At 47.6% G+C, this 18,891-nt stretch overlaps 1 protein-coding gene across 2 annotated transcripts in view; it reads right to left on the bottom strand.

The window, feature by feature from the left end:
• Positions 1–18,891, bottom strand: part of LOC137535123 (zinc finger protein 345-like) — a 48,707-nt gene that overhangs the window by 24,565 nt on the left and 5,251 nt on the right. The window lies entirely within an intron of this gene.

Here is an 18,891-nt window from a genome sequence, read left to right as displayed (position 1 = left end):
AAATATTGTATCGAGGGCCGCAAATGGCCCGCGGGCCGCGAGTTTGAGACCCCTGCCCTAGAGACCTGAGTTCTTTAAGTATATAACTTGATATTTGGTAGTATTTAAGAAATGGAAAATGTGGAGGCCGGCTGTCTAGACTGAACCTTAATACACATATACTAATTATTACTAGAAAAACACAAAATTGATTCCTGTCTAGAGTATCCACATATATATATCTATAAAATATAACTTTTATTAAACCAATTAAAATGAAATTTCATATGCATTATATACTATTTGGGATGGACTAATATTTCATGATCAGACCCCTATCAGTATTTTTCCTATGTCTGATCGTCCTATTCCCAACTAAGATTGTTTAAAGTGCTATAAAGATTCCCCCCACCACAAATCCGACATGTTTCGGCCCCCTAATTGGAGCCGTCGTCAGGGAAAAAAGTGCTAAGTGCTAGGGTGCAAAGTGCATATCTTATAAATCACAATCACAACATATGAAAAACAAGAGAAGGAGAGCTGTGCTCTCCAGCTTAAACAGGCATCAAATGAGCTCCAGCAAGAGGCAACCTTATATACTCTCCACTGGGGGAGTGTTATGCAAATGCAAACACACCCCTCAAATGTTTGCCTCTATTGGTCCGAGAATCTGTCAATCATTTTAAGATATTGATGATTGGTTATTATATCCAACCTCATGATATCAAAAAACATCATTTCCAGGCAGGGCCGGCCCGCCCATGAGGCGGGGTGAAACTTTTGCCTCAGGCGGCACTTCTGGGGGGGCGGCACCCGCCCGTCCGTGGGTGTGGGGGGCCGCCCGAGCTGGAGGGGATAGCGGGCAGGAAGGGGGTATTGGGCCTAGCGGCGGGGAGGGGGGTCGGACCCCCCCCTCCCTCGCCTGGGTCTCCCGTCCTCCGCTCCCCTCCAGCTTTAAAAAGTTCCGTGCTGGCTGCAGCTATGTGTAAGAGGCAACGGGCGGGGATCACTCACCGCTTCCTCGTGGCGGCGTAGCACCTCTTCCCCGTGCGGCGTAGCAGGAAGTGACGTCAGTGGAGCACAGGCTGGCCTGGAACGAGGAAGAGGTGAGTGATCCCCGCCTCTTACACATAGCTGCAGCCAGCACGGAGCTTTTTAAAGCTGGAGGGGAGCGGAGGACGGGGGACCCAGGCGAGGGGGACGCCGCTAGGCCCAATACCCCCTTCCTGCCCGCTATCCCCTCCAGCTCGGGCGGCCCCCCACACCCACGGCTTGGGGGGGGGGTTGGCGATTTCTTTGAAAATTGCCTCAGGCGGCAAAAAGTCTAGGGCCGGGCCTGTTTCCAGGTAAGTATGAACTCCCTAACTCACTGTACAGGACATACATTAGTCCATCATTAGAAGCCACTCACTTATAATACTCTATGCTTCAAAATTAGAAAGCGCCGTACGCCGTCATTTACTCCATAGGGATGCATTGAACGGCTCCTATTGGTCACCCGTGTATCTCTTCGCCCCCCTGCCCTCGATCCTTAGTTCTCATTCGTGGGAGGTAGCACTCGTCTCCCATTGGAGTTTAATGCCATCCTATCCGTCTCACTCACCAATCAGCGCTTATGTTCATCAAGCGCTGTATAGTACTGCCGCATATGTGCATCGGGCTAAACAAAGCCCTCTCAGCACTAGCAGCCAATCATGGATCAATGCGTAAGAGCGGGGGCGTATGTAGGCGGCACCATATCGATCTACACTCTTTTCCTCATGTTTATGGCAGGGTAAACATCCTGTTACTATGGAAACTGTTCCTGTTACTACTCATAGTATAGGAAAAAGCTATTGGCTGCACGTATCAGCATACAATGCGTTATAAAGTGATTACACATCACGGTCAGTATATATATAGTTATGATATTCTCAATTTGAGATTTATAAAGAGAGAGCATTTATGGAGTATCGTTTATAAGCATTTATTGTCCCCATATTGTATATATAGCTCAACTCAAAAGAACACAACTATATTTTTTGCACACTATTTATAGATGCGATAGATATCTACAACAGAGAGAACTAGTCTATAGTAACACCCCCTTTCGGGTTACTTAGTTACTAGAGATTATATTAATTACAGGATATGGGAGCTAATAGATAGATCACTGAGGAGCATAATTATACATCTAGGGATCAGTGGTTGTCCACATCTTTTCAATGAATCCTCCAGACATAAGACCATTATCTCACAATATATAAATCTATGCCATTATAATTTACACCATTAACAGCCACTGTATACTGCTTAACTCAAAAAGCAAATTCCTAGCTCACTATGTTGCCCTACACACACTATTTACTCGTTTGGTCACATTGTCTTTTATTAGTGTGCAAATATCTTTATGTCGGTCAGCTATCCACACATTGTAAGCTGATAAATACTGTGTAAAGCCATTTAGATGTCAGATATACTTTTTCATATAAATGGAGTGTAAGTGAATCCCTCATTTAAACCGCCTGGGTTCAGAGTCCCCAGACGGTAAATCCACTTTGCTTCCAATTGGCGGAGTTTCATATCCAAGTTGCCCCCTCTTGGTCCCATTTTCCACTGTTAGATCACATAGTACTTCAAACATGTAGTATCCCCCCCCCCCCCCCCATGTTTTTCCCTAAAATGGCGGGCCACAGGTGTATCCTTCGGATTTTTTATATTACCAATGTGTTCCAGGATCCTCTGCTTTACTTGACGAGTGGTCTCTCCTATGTACAACAATGGGCATGGGCACTCTATGGCATAGACAACGCCTTCTGTTTCACAATTAAAAAAATCAAGAATCTCAAATTCCCTTCCATTCTTTGGAGCCTTAAAACTCTTACATATTTTTACATTCATGCAGGCCTTACATTTCTCGCACTTAAACATCCCCTTCGGGGGTCTGTCCACCCATGTCTTTTTGACTGGTTTCTTGGACACTGGTAGAAAGGAATGTGTTAAATCATTCCAGCTACCAGCTACTACCCTCATAAGTTGCAGTATGTCTCTCCAGGTAGGGTTGTAACTAACTGTAATGTTGTATAGTTCTTTTGAAAAGCCACGTGGGTTGGTTCGTGGTTTTGGGATTGATGAAAGGAAACCCTTCACCTCTCCAGGTGTCCATGGAACATGTTGGGTAATTCTTCTATCGGGCCGACCAGCTTGGCTTGCTATAACCTGTTCTCTGACAGGGTAGGCAGGGGCTTGTGAGAGCAGATGAGTACCATACATCTCATTCCACTTCCCTTTGGTTAATATTGGGGGAGATTAGAAGCTCCCCTTCTACTCCACACAACACCTTTCCTCCCCCTGGAGTGGATACTTCCCTCCAAGGATCGGAAGTGGTGTGGTGCGGTGTATATATTGGGGCACTGGCTATATCTGCAGGTGCTATATAAGAGGGCGGTGGCAGATCAGGGATAAGTAGTTGGGATTGTTTTGGAATGGCCCCAGGATGGATAGGGCCACGCCGAGCACTTGGATCACTGATCCCTGTGCTGGGTTCCAAAAAATCAATTAAAGACACTGCATTGTTTTCTAAATCAAAAGCAGATTCTTCACCCTCCTCATCTAGTATGTCTCTCCCTTTCTGTGCCTGTCCTGCCCTGTCTATCTTAGTTACTGGGAAAATACCTTTGATCCCTTTCTGCTTGTTATGAGATCCCATAACCCACCTACTCCATGCTGCCTTTTCATTTGGCTCTGTCATTTTTGTTTTACAGTTTTTATACAAGCAAGCCGGGTTTGTTCATATGTTCCCCCTCTTGGGATACCCATCTCCATTCCGCTAGTTAGCTTTTGGGGAAGCCAATTAACTTATCTGTATGTTTTGGGGATGTAGGAGGAAACCCACGCAGACACGAGGAGAACATACAAACTCCTTGCAGATGTTGACCTGGCTGGGATTTGAACCAAGGACCCAGCGCTGCAAGGCAAGAGCGCTAACCACTACGCCACCGTGCTGCCATATAGCTTGTTTATCTCCTCCTGTGGGGTGGGAGGAGGAAACCTTGGACGTCCATTTCCATGGGCTGATGATTTGCCAGACCCTAATTTGCCATGGTTATTCCCCATAATTTTAAGCAAAAGGAGAGGACTTCTACTTACTTCCTTACTTACTTACCTAGTAAGCAAGAAAAGGGACCTAACCCACAGCTTTATCTGCTGCGATTGTTTCCCACAGTTCCCAGAACAGTGATGGAAGGGACTCTTACCCTTTCTCTCAATACACAGCCTCATAGCTTATGGCAGTGGCTGTCAAGGAAAATCCCAAACTGGGTATCCTTGCTTTCGATCTTTCCAAATTTTCCAAAAGAGTCAAATGATAAACAGCACAGATAATATTACAAACACTACTTTCCCTGTTACTGCTTCAAAATCTAGCCCAGAGGTACTAACAGTTCCTGTAATATTCATAGACACAGGCTTTTGCAATAGTATCAGGACATTCTTATCAACAGCTGGTGTTACAGATAAGTGTTATCTTTCCACCCTTACACAAGCCAATATTATGCTGGGAATACACGTTTCGTTTTTGCCTTCGTTTAAACCTTCGTTTCGATTGTGCCTTTTGCCCTTTTCGATCCCGAAATAATCGACCGTACAGTTAATATCACCACCCACGGTTTCGTTTTTTTTTTCGATTCTGATGGTTTCGTTTTTCCAATGATCGAAGGCTGCAAAGAAACGAAACGTAGTACAGGGACGGACGGCATAAACAAATATATAATCGATCTGAACAGCCATCAAGCCTACCAATGGCTCGATTAGATGGATAAAGAGAGATAATATCAAACATGTTCGATCACTAGTCGTTCGTTTTTGGGGTCTATTAATCGAAACTATAATGAGATTATGACTATTTTCACATACGTTTTCAACACTCGATTCGTTTACCGAACGAATCGAAGGCTAAAACGAAGGCTAAAACGAAACGTGTATTCCCAGCATTAGTGCCGTTTAGAGAAAGAAAGAAAGAATTTGAAAGACAAACACACATAACAGGAGAGCAGATTAGTGTATATTACTTACACAACTGATTCAGGGTTCTTAGAAGTTGTACTTATATCCTTTAGACAGAAAAGGGATGGGTTTTTAGAACAAGAGACAGCCTTAGCAAGAGAAAACTCTTTTACCTTTATTGTGGCCACTTTTGGGTGTCTCTCCTCCTAATCTCCTCTCCCACAGCTTCCGTCAGAGAATATGTTTAACTCCCGGGTTTCGAACGGCACCAATAATGTCGTGGAAAAATAAATCAACAATGAATCAGTTGTTCAAAGATAAAAAGTATACATGCTTTTATTGCTTAAGCAAGGGTATTACAATGAAGTGACGTAAAATAACAGTCACTTAGCATATGGTGTAAGTACCAAATTGCATCTGACAACAGTGGCAATTTATATCTTTTGAACAAAGCCTCAAACCAATCACATTTGTTGCTAAGCATATAGTGTCCAATCAGCAATCAGAGCACGTAGTCCAGGTAGCAAGTTGTTTGTCATCTGTTATCAGAGGGTCCAGCTCAGGGTGTGTAAAATCTTGGACCCCTGATAGCAATCATGTGCTCGTTGTGTGAGAAGATGAGAGGCCACTCTTCTTCAAAACACTATACTAAGCAAAACATGTTTTTCTATCCTATGTTCAAACTAAGAATTCACAAAAGGGAGGCAGGCAACACAAAATGGAGGAGATTAATAATGTGAATTTCTTTCACACCACTGAAAAGCAAGAAAATACTCAAAATTATTTTGACAGTACCTTTTCACCTACTTTTCACTACTTTTTCAGTTGAGAAGTACAGGAAAGTTATTTTAAATAGAACATGAAAAATTATCTCGTATTAGAAAACTCAGGTGAAAATGGGATTTGCATATGGGCCCTGGTCTGCAAAGCACGGTCAGGGCAGGTATAGCACCTACCGTATACCGCATACTGGGTAAACCTACTGACCACTGGCAAGCATGGATTGCGTGGCTCGGCAGAGGAGTTGGTGACACCGCCACGAATGGCAGGCAGGCCTGCTGCCACCTCCTCTTCTTCTCCTCCTACATCGTCTTTGCTGTCTTCCTCGGCTGAGTCCCCCTCTACTGATGCTGCTGCGCCCTCCTCTACAAGGGCACACCCCCCGTTCCCCAGGGCCTATTCCACATCCCAGGTACAACGGTGTCACCCCTTCCTGGGCCTGATTTGCCTGCAAGTCGAGAGTCACTCCGGACAAGCACTCCTGGATGCTCTGAAAGAACAGTTGGATCAGTGGCTGACCCCACACCAGCTGGAGATTGGAAAAGTTGTGTGACAATGGAAGCAATCTGTTGGCGGCATTGAATTTGGGAAAATTAACACATGTGCACTGCATGGCTCGTGTTGAATCTTATTCTACAACACTTTGGGCCAGATTTATCAAAGCATTACCGACAGCTTTTTCTTCTTAATCTGTCCTTGCCAGCAGGGGGTAGTGTTCTGCACGTTTGCAAGAAGCTCCCCAATGCTTTTTTAAGGGAATGGAAATTGCGGCAGTTTTGAGTGTTGTCTTTAGATTAAGGACAGCGCAGAACTGTCTCTGCTTAAGAAGTGGCTGATACCACTTCTTAAGCAGTCCTTGAGCAGGTTAGCGCTGTCACTTCAAAGCTTCCTGTTTAATCATTCACTGCCCATATGTTTTGTTACCATGGTGAACTCCCCTTCACCCTGACAGTGGCCTCAATTCACTAAGTTCATGCTGGAGATAATAAGGCAAGAGAAAACTTACCTCCACACAGTGAGAGAGTTATCTTATCTCTTCATTCCTTAAGTTACCTCCTCTGTAGTTAATTTACCTCTTCTGTAGTTAATTTACCTCCTCTGTAGTTATTTTCACATGCAGTTAATTAACAACCTGTCTTTAACTCTGGAGTTATTTTAGAGATTGAAGAGTTAACTTAAAGACAGAAGAGTTAACTTTAGGTTTGCCTGAGGTACAATGTTTCCTGAGTACTACATGCCTCGTCACCATGGTGATAACTAGAGAAATGTTATTAAAGACAGGAGAGAAGCTTAGTGAATTGAGGCCAATGTTTATTAGTTGAAAAGGAGGAGGGGAGTTTCGGACTAGTGTGTGGAGAATTACACCAGGCAGAGCATGTAAAGAATGTATGTAAACACCAGAGCAGACATTGGAATTTTTTACAATTGAAGCTTATCTATCTGGTAATTTTGTCCCAAATAGTTAATGAAACAAGTTATACACTTCGTTCAGCTGACAGCAGGTGTGTTGGTTACCTCAGCAACAGCAATTCCCCTCACACACTGCACTGTCTGAGAGAGAGACCTTCCTAACTCCTTCTAGTCCTTACAGTTTGGAAGGAATCTGCACTATCTAATGATTTCTTAGGATGCCTGAGAAACTTCTGCATGCATTCTAAACACCTACTAATATTTTGTCTCAAACACTCTTGATAAATCTGGCCCTTTGTGTCTAAGTATCCAAGCTTACAGGAGGGCCTCAAGTAGTCTAGAAAGGTGTGTGGGCATTTCAGGCCATGGCGCACTTTGTAGATGTTCAGTGGTGAAAGAATCCGCCAGTGAGGCACTTGATTTGCAACAGCCCGACTCGCCGAAATTTAACTCTGCTAATGTTTGACCGCCTGCTCAAACAAGAAAAAGCCATAAACGATTATCTGTATGAGCACGGTTCTAGGACAGGCCATGGGGAGCTGGGGATTTTCTTTCCGCATTACTGGATGCTCATGCGCAATGCCTGCAGGCTCATGTGTCCTTTTGAGGAGGTGAAAAACTTGGTGAGTTGCAGAAAATGCACCATCAGTGACCTTATCCCATACGTGCTCTTCCTGGAGCATGCTCTGAGAACAGTGCTGGATCAGGCCGTAGATGAGCGTGACCAGGAAGGGTTGTGGGGGCCATCGCCACTAGAACCATTCTTGTCTTCATCACATGCAGTACCTGCAGAAATGCAGGTAGAGGAGTCTGAGGAAGAGGATCAGAGGAGGAAGGTTGCTTTGAGGAGGTGGAAGATCAACTGCAGCAGGGCTCCCAGGGGGGTTCTGGTCACCTTTTGTGTACCCTTGGTATTGTATGTGGCTGGGAGAGAAACAGACCTTCCATGACGACAATGAGGAGGAGGAATGGGAGATGGCTAGCTTGGCATCCATCCTTATGCAAATAGTGCCTTTCATGCTGTCCTACCTATTGAGGGACCCCCGTATAAAAAGGCTTAAGGACAATGACCTGTACTGTGTGGCAAAGCTGCTAGACCCTCGGTACAAGCACAAAGTGGCGGAAATGTTACCAAATTACCACAAGGCAGAAAGGATGCAGCAGTTGCACAACAAGCTGGCAATTATGCTTTACACTGCATTTAAGGGTGATGTCACAGCACAACGGGAAAGAGGTGCCAGTAATCCTCTTCCTCCTCCCACTGCCACACCAGCAAGGACAGGGTGTTGTAGTGATGTCGGACATGCGCAACTTGAGTCCAACGCCTCGCCTCCTCAGCCAGGGCCGGATTTAGGGGCAGGCCACCTTGGCCAGTTCCTAGGGCGGAACAATGTTTGGGGCGGGTGGGGAGCCGAATGCGACATTTCCAATCCCCACAATGGGACAGAGGTCAGCTTTTCTCTCCGTCCGCAGCCGCCCGCTTTGCACGCTGCACCCTTGCGTGCGTGTGTCTGTGTGCAGGCAGCTACAGAGGAGTCCAGAGCAAAGTAGCCAATCAGCTGATGGGAGCGCAGGAACAGCGTCTGCAGCGTGTAAGGAACTCTCGCGCTATGCTGCTGGGACTTACACAGATCAGCAACCCTCAGGGCACAGCCAAAGTCAGAGTGAGACCTCCATGCACAAATCTGGAGGACCACAGCAGGCAGCTATTTGTCCCATCCATCTCTCTCCTCTCCTCCGAGTCCCGACAGCAAAGTGCGGGGGAGGGAGAGAGTGATCAGCTGAGCGGGACTGAGCTCACACGTGGAGAAGCAAGGCACTCTGTGCAGCCTTCCCCGTGTACAGAGGAGAGGTCTCACACCACGATGTAGGAAACTGGATGATCTGTTTCCTGACTGGGGATAACTTCTGCTGCAACATAATTCTTGTGAGTTAGTGTGGTTACTGCATGTTTTTTACTACACCCCTCCCCCCCAGAAGCAGCATTAGGTGGTCCTTTTGTCCCCTCCTTCAGCTCTCAGCATGTCCCCCCACTGCAAAGAGGCACTACTACTTCCATCATGCCCGTTCGCAGAGGCACTACTACTTCCAGCATACTCCTTCCCCTCTATAGTGGCAATATATTGTAACTCCCAGCAAGAACCCTGTCTCCATAGAGGCACTACTACTCCCAGCATGCTCCTTCCCCTCTATAGAAGCAATATAGCTCCCAGCAAGAAGGTCCCTCCCCTCTCCTCCATAGAGGCACTACTGCTCCCAGGATGCCCCTCCTCCTCTTTAAAGGCAACATAGCTCCCAGCAAGCCCAACCCACAATTAAAAAGGCACTTCAGTTCCAAGCATGCCACTCCACAAACCCCCTCTGGTCTTCCCCAAAGTGATAAGTGGCCTCCCAGAACTTCTGCAGAGTATTCCCAGCACTCCACACTTACCTGTCTGGAATGCTCCACTGTGCTTTATCCTCACAGGCACCTCATCTCTGTAACCAAGCGGCACATGAGTATGTACGTGCCGCCAGTCGATGAGGCGCCTATAAGGATGACGCACACAGATGGATGGATTGCGCTCCACTGTAAATACTCTGCAGGGATCTCAGGGGACCACTGTTCACAATGGGTAACCCAGCAGCCAGTTCTGGGGCCTTAGTGGTCAACCCAGTGCTATATGGTGATGGAGGGGCTTGTTGGAAACTGCAGTGCCTCTGGTAGGGGAGGAGCATCCTGGGAGCTGTAGTGCCCTGTGGAGGGATAGGAGCATGCTAGCAGCTGAGCTGTAGTGTCTCTATAGAGGGGGGCATGCAGGGAGTGGTTTTCAGTTTGCCGCTATGGAAACGCTGGCCCTGGCTATTCCCTTAAATCTTACCTCAGTTCTGACTTCCCCCCTTTATCTTCTCTTTCCTCACCCCAACCTTGCTGATCCCTCCTCCCACTGACCACCTCTTCAGTTACTACTCCTGATTTGATCAGAGAGGCACCCAGTGCCAGAATATGGATCTGTTTTCTGTTGAGGTGGGGCGGAGGAATATTGTGTTTTGCGTTCATATATTGATATGGGGGGGGGGGGGGGGGGCAGCTGGTGACAGCAGGCCTAGGGCGGTAAGTACAAATCCGGCCCTGTCCTCAGCCCTTCGGGATCCACCCTTCTGAGAATGTCTCAACCGGCAGGTAGCGAACTACCTGGCCTTAAGTGCGGATATCGACATTAGGAGGAGCAATGAACACCTGGACTACTGGGAGCGCAGGCTTGACCTGTGGCCAGAGCTATGAAAATTTGCCATCGAACTTATGGCTTGCCCCGCCTGAAGCGTCTTCTCAGAAAGGACCTTCAGCACAGCTGGAGGCATTGTCACTGACAAGAAAAGTCGTCTACGTCACCAAAGTGTTGACTACCTGACCTGTATAAAGATGAATGAGGCATGGATCCCGGAGGGTTACTGTCTGCCAGAAGACTTATAAATCGGTTCCCACACAGCTCACTGTATTTCCTCTTTGCATGCCACATGACTTGTGTGACTTCTCTCACACCACAAGGTTGAAGGACACCCAAGGTGAGAATAAACTGATGAGATAAATAATAGTATCTATCCTCCTACTCCTAAAAATGCCTTTTGTAGATATCCCACAGTTTTATATTTAAATCTACTTTTTAAGTTTTTACTGTTCCATTGTCCCTACTCAATGACACATTCATTGAAGTATGTCAGAGTTAATTGACCCTTTTTATCTCTTTCCTGCCCTCAGAAGCCATTTTCTGCCAGAAAAGTGTTTTATAGGTGTAATTCCTTATCAGTGAGGGTTACGCTATAGTCTGATCCAGTCCCGACCCAGACAGAAACTGTCACTTGCATACCTGATGTTTAACCATTTTCAGGCATCGAAAGAAAAAAAGGAACTCAGCATAGTTATTTGTGTTTATCTCATCATGTCACATGTCACCTGGGGTGTCCTTTAATCCTGAATTTTTAAGACCACTGCTATAGCAGCAGCTGCTACAAAACATATTTTTTCTGGCATGTGACTGTACATGCCCAAAGTTTCTGGCCTCTGGTACTCCACAGTGGCTACAACAACCCAAAAAAGGAATGTACATTGATGTCAATTCCCCTGTGTGATCGTTACCATATCGTGGTAAAGGGGCTTGAGTATCTCAATGAAGCAACGACCTGCATAGTCATCTTGGCACAACCAAGATGATAAGGTCGTTGCTCCATTGTGGACAGACCAAATTTGATCAGCTGGATATTTTTTCGAAAAACTTTATTCATGGTCGCCTCAGGTGATCAATGAAACCTACTAGGCCAACATTGGGCCCACACTGCATAATCAGTGTTTTTTTGGTCACTTAACTGTCATTGAACTACCGCAGCCCAACCATAGGGGCTGGAAAACCACCATCGCCTGCACTACCACGATCGTGCGCACAAGCACGGTGGCCACTACACAAAGACTGCCACAGAGAGGACTAACATTAATGTCTTGAAGGTGTCAACTAGTAAAAACAAAGACATGCTTACCGGACAAAGGTTTTTGCGGTTGTTTGCAGACTGCGGTGCGTTAGACGCTGCACTTGGTCTGTCAATGTGAAGCGTGGGTAACCATTACACTACCTGATCGACATGTACACATTCCAGACATTTTAAAGCAGCACTTTATTCCTCAAAATGTAGGAATGTACTATGATTTCTGCCCATTAGTGATTAAAACACGACTCTGCATGAACTCCGTAATTTTTGGTGGGATGCCTCAGTCCAAGTGCTAAGCCCCCTGAAATAAGTCTTTGTAGGTTTTAAAATGTGCCTGCCCATTGAAGTCTATGAAAATTCGCTGGATTCTTCTATTCGCAAATTTCAGATTTGAAATTTGCGAACCTGAAATTTGATATTTGGCCCATCTCTAATGACCAATAAAACACTATGAGTAAGGGTACTTTATTATTAGAGATACATTTGCAATTTATGAATACTGTAAGTTGTATGCAAAATAAAGAATGATGGAAGTTACATGTAATCTTGTTTGCATATAATGTTTTTCCTTCATTGTCTGATTGTGTATGTATTAAACACTAAGAATGAGTGCGCTTTACTATGAGATTTAAATTTGCAATGTATGTGTAATGTAAGTTGCAGTGGCGTACCTAGGGCATTTTGACACCCGGTGCTTGGTATTAAAAGACCCCCACCACCATAAAAAAAGCAATCATGTCGGCAGATTTGACCAAAAAACACGTTCAATCATGTCGGCAGATTTGACCAAAAAACACGTTCAATCATGTAGGCAGATTTGACCAAAAAACACGTTCAATCGTGTTGGCAGATTTGCCCAGAAAATACATGCAATCATGTCGGCAGATTTGCCCAAAAAACACATGCAATCATGTTGGCAGATTTGCCCAGAAAATACATGCAATCATGTGGCAGACTTGACCAGAAAATACATGTAATGATTGGGTGCTGCAACTCAGACGTCTGATCATTTGTGATCTGCAGAATCACAAATAATACAGAAGCTATACCTGATTATGTGGTGATCTGCAGTATCACCAATAATACTAGTATAGCTAGCTGAGTGTGAGGTGTGGTGTTTGGTGCAACAGTAGAATAATTGGATAGATCTCACCAGAGGAGCTGGTGAGTGCTATCTGCAACAACAGTGCTAGACCTCACCAGGGGAGCTGGTGGGTACTAGCTGCAACAGTATAGACTTCTCCAGAGGAGCTGGAGAGTCTACCAACACAAATAACAATACCTTTACCAGAGGAGCTGGCAAGGTACTAATAATGAAAGAAGTTTGGCTAAACCTTACCAGAGGAGCTGGTAAGGTAATACCAGCACAAATGACTGAATAGTTTAACTAGACTAACAGTCACTGGAGCTATGCAAGTAAGTCTGAAGCTCACCAGAGGGGCTGGTAAGGTTCTAATAGCTAGAGCACCTCACCAGTGGCTAGGGCCCACTGGTGAGTAGAGAAGTCAGACAGGCAGGGTTCGTAAACAGACAGGTAGAGATAGTACAAAATCGGCAGGCGAGAGAGTAGTAAATATAAGGCAGAGGTTCAGCAACTAAAGTCAGAAAGGCAGAGGTACCGAATTGTTTAGCAATAGCAAGGTCAGAGAATAGCCACAATCATACATAGGTTATCAGAATACAATGTAATAATAACTAACTATAGATAGATGTATATTGCAAACACTGCATATACATCTATCATCAACAGGAACCTCACTAGGTCTGAGCGCTAACACGAGTGTATTCGCAACAGCAGACAAGTTGCCAATGATCTGTAAAGGCTTAAGAAGCCGAGGAGAGCCCAGCGCCACGCCCCCTAGCAATCAGCCAATCCAAGCGGCGCGAGCCACTCCTGATGTCAGCCGACCGGCAGGTCAGCTGACGCGCCTTCTTCCAGCATAAAGGTCTTGTCTCCGCGCGTGCCCGCGCAATACAGAGACCCCATGAGCAAGAGACAATGCCATTCCCGGCGTTCTGGACGCCGCCGGGACAGATAAGGCCTGTGAACAGGGAACAAAGGCGGCTGCGGGTATAACATGCGTATCTGCAGCCGCCAAGTTTACAGATGTTACAATACATGTAATCATGTGGAAGATTTGCCCAGAAAATACATGCAATCATGTGGCCGACCTGGCCAGAACAGTCGATACACCTGGTAATATAAATAAAAAAATTTTTTACTCACCTGAAGCAGCAGCAGACCTCCTGTTCCGGCCTCCATCCGGCGCGCAGCTCCCACGATCCTCTGAAGCCAGCCAGCAACTGAAACGCCCGCGCTGAGAGCAGGGCTATGGGAAAATGGCACCCAAAGCAATGCACTGCAGACTCAAAGTCTCCAGAGCAGGGCTTCAGACGCCATTTTACTGTAGCCCTGCTCTGCCGCTGTCGGAGCTGCGGGCTGCTGCTGTCAGTGAACTGACACGGCGTCTGTTAGACGCCGAAAGTCAGTTCACGCTGGGGGGTGCTTGGAGAATTTTTGGGGATGCTTCAGCACCCAAAGCACCCCCCTGGCACCGCCACTGCCCCAGTATAGTTGCCCCCAATATAGCTAGTATAGTTGCCCTCAGTGTAGGTAATATAGTTGCCCCAGTATAGCTGCCCCCAGTATAGCTAGTATAGTTGTCCCCAGTAAACTTAGTTTAGTTGCCCCCAGTATAGCTAGTACAGTTGCCCCCAGTGTAGCTTGTGCAGTTGCCCCCAGTATAGCTGCCCCCAGTGAAGCTAGTATAGTTGCCCCCAGTGAAGTTAGTATAGTTGCCCCAGTACAGCAAGTATAGTTGCCCCCAGTAAACTTAGTTTAAATGCCCCCAGTATAGCTAGTTTAGTTGCCCCCAGTATAGCTAGTACAGTTGCCCCCACTGTATAGATGCCCCAGGAGGGGGAAGCAGCGCTAGAAGGAGCGGCAGTGGGGCAGCGGCAGGGAGGGGAGCCAGAACCCCCCCTCCCTCACCTCGGACCCCTCCTTCTGCCTCTCTCCCCCTCCATAGATTACAGGCAAGTGCAGGTTCGGCGGGAGGCGTGCGGAGAATTACTCACCTCACTTCCGCATTCCAAGCGCTGGCAGTGTCATGTCATCACAGATCTCCGCCTTCAATGCCGCCCACTGTGCTTCCGCTAATCAGGAAGCACAGTGGGCGGCATTGAAGACGGAGACCTGTGACGACATGACGCTGCGCTCCAGTGCTTGAAACGCGGAAGTGAGTAATTCTCCGCATGCCTCCCCGCCGAGCCAGCATTTGCCGGTAATCTATGGAGGGGGAGAGAGGCAGAAGGAGGGGTCCCAGGTGAGGGAGGAGGGTTCTGGCCTCCCTCCCCGCCGCTGTCCTCACTGCCCCTCCTTCTAGCGCTGCTTCCTCCTCCTGCTCTGCTGCTGTGGAGGGTCGGGGCGACACCCCCTACCTGTCAGTCACCCAGTGCGCCATGCCCCCCTGCACTCTATGGTAGGAACGCCACTGGTATGTTAAAGTTGAAGAGAAATCGAGAGCCCAATATGGTGTAGTATGTCAAAATTGATTGGATAAATGAAACGGTGAGATGGTAATACTCACAAACACGGGTTACCACCTAGGTAACCACTCATTAGGCAGGTGAGGAGATTAGACCTGTCCTCACTCAGGATTAAGAAGTCACTCTCTGTAGATAGGAAGAAAGGGGGTAGATCACCCCTCAACCTGGGGTGGACTCAAATATATTGGTAGGTGAACAGAGGCGCCAGAAGGATAAAAGTACATAACATTTTTTAAAAATTGCTGGGAGGAAGTGGTGGACTTGCCTCCGTTAAAGCAGACACCAAGGACTGTAAATATATAGATATACACATTTATTGAAAATACCCCAAAGATGCAACGCGTTTCGCAGGCACAGCCCACTTCTTCAGGCAATAAGCAGGGGATAAACAACAGCAATTCAGTTATAGCAAGCAGAGGTGCTCTGCTTGCTATAACTGAATTGCTGTTGTTTATCCCCTGCTTATTGCCTGAAGAAGTGGGCTGTGCCCGTGAAACGCGTTGCATCTTTGGGGTATTTTCAATAAATGTGTATATCTATATATTTACAGTCCTTGGTGTCTGCTTTAACGGAGGCGAGTCCACCACTTCCTCCCAGCAATTTTTAAAAAAATTTTATGTACTTTTTTTCCTTCTGGCGCCTCTGTTCACCTGCCACTGGTAAGTTGTATGCACTGAGGAGTGACAGCAATGTGGGTGGATGGAGGGTAAGCTATAAATAGGAGTGGACAGTGTAGGTGGAGTGAGTCTGTGGAGGTGTGGACAGTGTGGGTGGAGTGAGTCTGTAGAGATGTGGACAGTGTGGGTGGAGTGAGTCTGTAGAGGTGTGGACAGTGTGGGTGGAGTGAGTCTGTAGAGGTGTGGACAGTGTGGGTGGAGTGAGTCTGTAGAGGTGTGGACAGTGTGGGTGGAGTGAGTCTGTAGAGGTGTGGACAGTGTGGGTGGAGTGAGTCTGTAGAGGTGTGGACAGTGTGGGTGGAGTGAGTCTGTAGAGGTGTGGACAGTGTGGGTGGAGTGAGTCTGTAGAGGTGTGGACAGTGTGGGTAGTGTGAGTCTGTAGAGGTGTGTACAGTGTGGGTAGTGTGAGTCTGTAGAGGAGAGGACAGTGTGGATGGTGTGAGTCTGTAGAGGTGTGGACAGTGTGGGTGGGGTGAGTCTGTAGAGGTGTGGAGTGAGTCTGTAGAGGTGTGGATGGTGTGAGTCTGTAGAGGAGAGGACAGTGTGGGTGGGGTGAGTCTGTAGAGGTGTGGACAGTGTGGGTGGAGTGAGTCTGTAGAGGTGTGGACAGTGTGGGTAGTGTGAGTCTGTAGAGGTGTGTACAGTGTGGGTAGTGTGAGTCTGTAGAGGTGTGGACAGTGTGGGTGGAGTGAGTCTGTAGAGGTGTGGACAGTGTGGGTGGAGTGAGTCTGTAGAGGTGTGGACAGTGTGGGTGGGGTGAGTCTGTAGAGGTGTGGACAGTGTGGGTGGAGTGAGTCTGTAGAGGTGTGGACAGTGTGGGTAGTGTGAGTCTGTAGAGGTGTGGACAGTGTGGGTAGTGTGAGTCTGTAGAGGTGTGGACAGTGTGGGTAGTGTGAGTCTGTAGAGGTGTGGACAGTGTGGGTGGAGTGAGTCTGTAGAGGTGTGGACAGTGTGGGTGGAGTGAGTCTGTAGAGGTGTGGACAGTGTGGGTGGAGTGAGTCTGTAGAGGTGTGGACAGTGTGGGTGGGGTGAGTCTGTAGAGGTGTGGACATTGTGGGTAGTGTGAGTCTGTAGAGGTGTGGACAGTGTGGGTGGGGTGAGTCTGTAGAGGTGTGGACAGTGTGGGTGGGGTGAGTCTGTAGAGGTGTGGACAGTGTGGGTGGAGTCTGTAGAGGTGTGGACAGTGTGGGTGGTGTGAGTCTGTAGAGGTGTGGACAGTGTGGGTAGAGTGAGTCTGTAGAGATGTGGACAGTGTGGGTGGTGTGAGTCTGTAGAGGTGTGGACAGTGTGGGTAGTGCGAGTCTGTAGAGGTGTGGACAGTGTGGGTGGGGTGAGTCTGTAGAGGTGTGGACAGTGTGGGTAGTGCGAGTCTGTAGAGATGTGGACAGTGTGGGTAGTGTGAGTCTGTAGAGATGTGGACAGTGTGGGTAGTGTGAGTCTGTAGAGGTGTGGACAGTGTGGGTGGGGTCAGTCTGTAGAGGTGTGGACAGTGTGGGTGGGGTGAGTCTGTAGAGGTGTGGACAGTGTGGGTAGTGCGAGTCTGTAGAGATGTGGACACTGTGGGTAGTGCGAGTCTGTAGAGGTGTTGACAGTGTGGGTAGTGTGAGTCTGTAGAGGCTTGGACAGTGTGGGTGGAGTGAGTCTGTAGAGGTGTGGACAGTGTGGGTGGAGTGAGCCTGTAGAGGTGTGGACAGTGTGGGTGAAGTGAGTCTGTAGAGGTGTGGACACGGTGGGTAGTGTGAGTCTGTAGAGGTGTGGACAGTGTGGGTGGGAAGAGTCTGTAGAGGTGTGGACAGTGTGGGTGGGGTGAGTCTGTAGAGGTGTGGACAGTGGGGGTGGGGTGAGTCTGTAGAGGTGTGGAGTGAGTCTGTAGAGGTGTGGACAGTGTGGGTGGAGTGAGTCTGTAGAGGTGTGGACAGTGTGGGCGGGAAGAGTCTGTAGAGGTGTGGACAGTGTGGGTGGGGTGAGTCTGTAGAGGTGTGGACAGTGGGGGTGGGGTGAGTCTGTAGAGGTGTGGAGTGAGTCTGTAGAGGTGTGGACAGTGTGGGTGGAGTAAGTCTGTAGAAGTGTGGACAGTGTGGGTGGGGTGAGTCTGTAGAGGTGTGGACAGTGTGGGTGGGGTGAGTCTGTAGCGGTGTGGGCAGTGTGGATGTTGTGAGAATGTAATTATGTGGATTGGTATTGGTATAGACACAGGGCCAGTTCCAGACTGTTGCCTGAGGCAAACTGAGGATGCCGCCCCCCCCCCCCCCCCTGCCCCCATAGGTAGTATTATTGCCCCCAGTATAGGTAGCCTGGTGGGTGTAGCGGCCAGGAAGGGGGAGCCCCCCTCCCTCACCTGGGGCTCCCTGTCCTCGCTCCCCCTCCAGCTTATTGCGCAGCGTAACCGGCATATTCAGGAAGCAGCGAGCAGGGAAAGCAATGATTTACCAGCTTGCGTTTCACCGCCGCGTCACTTCCTGCAATGCCGTCCACTGTACAGTATTGGTCCTGTGGTAATAATAATCACTTCTATAAGGGCTTTCAATTGTAGTAATCATTAACAAACTGTTCCTCATCCGTTTCTTGATCCTCTGACGCTGTGGTTTGCCTTAATTGATTTTGGTGCGTTGTATCAACTGTTATGCATAGAGTGCTTGGGGGACTCCAATGTAAAACTTGCAGTGGGGCCCACAGCTTCTTAGCTACACCCCTGGTTCCCGGCATCAAAACTGCGTTAATGGAAACAGTTTATTCAGCAACGAAATCTGGTTGGCTGTTTGTGGCGCTTTAGTGAATTTGAACCCCAGTCACCCAATGACCAACTGTAGCAGGTTTGAGGCCTCCGCCATTAACAGTTTAAAGGGAACCTGAAGCGAGTAAAATTATTTAAAATAAACACATGATGTAGCTGCAAATGTTACATACTTACCTCACCATCGGTACCTCTCAGAAGCTCACCATTTCTTCTTACAGTGATCCCTTCCAGTTCTGACAAGATTTTGTCAGAACTGAAATATACCAGTTGCTGTCAGTTATATATCAGCAGCTGTCAGTTACAACTGAATGTGCG

The sequence above is a fragment of the Hyperolius riggenbachi genome, chromosome 10, assembly GCF_040937935.1.
Source record: "Hyperolius riggenbachi isolate aHypRig1 chromosome 10, aHypRig1.pri, whole genome shotgun sequence".
NCBI lineage: Eukaryota > Metazoa > Chordata > Amphibia > Anura > Hyperoliidae > Hyperolius > Hyperolius riggenbachi.
This window is presented reverse-complemented; position numbering and strand designations above follow the sequence as displayed.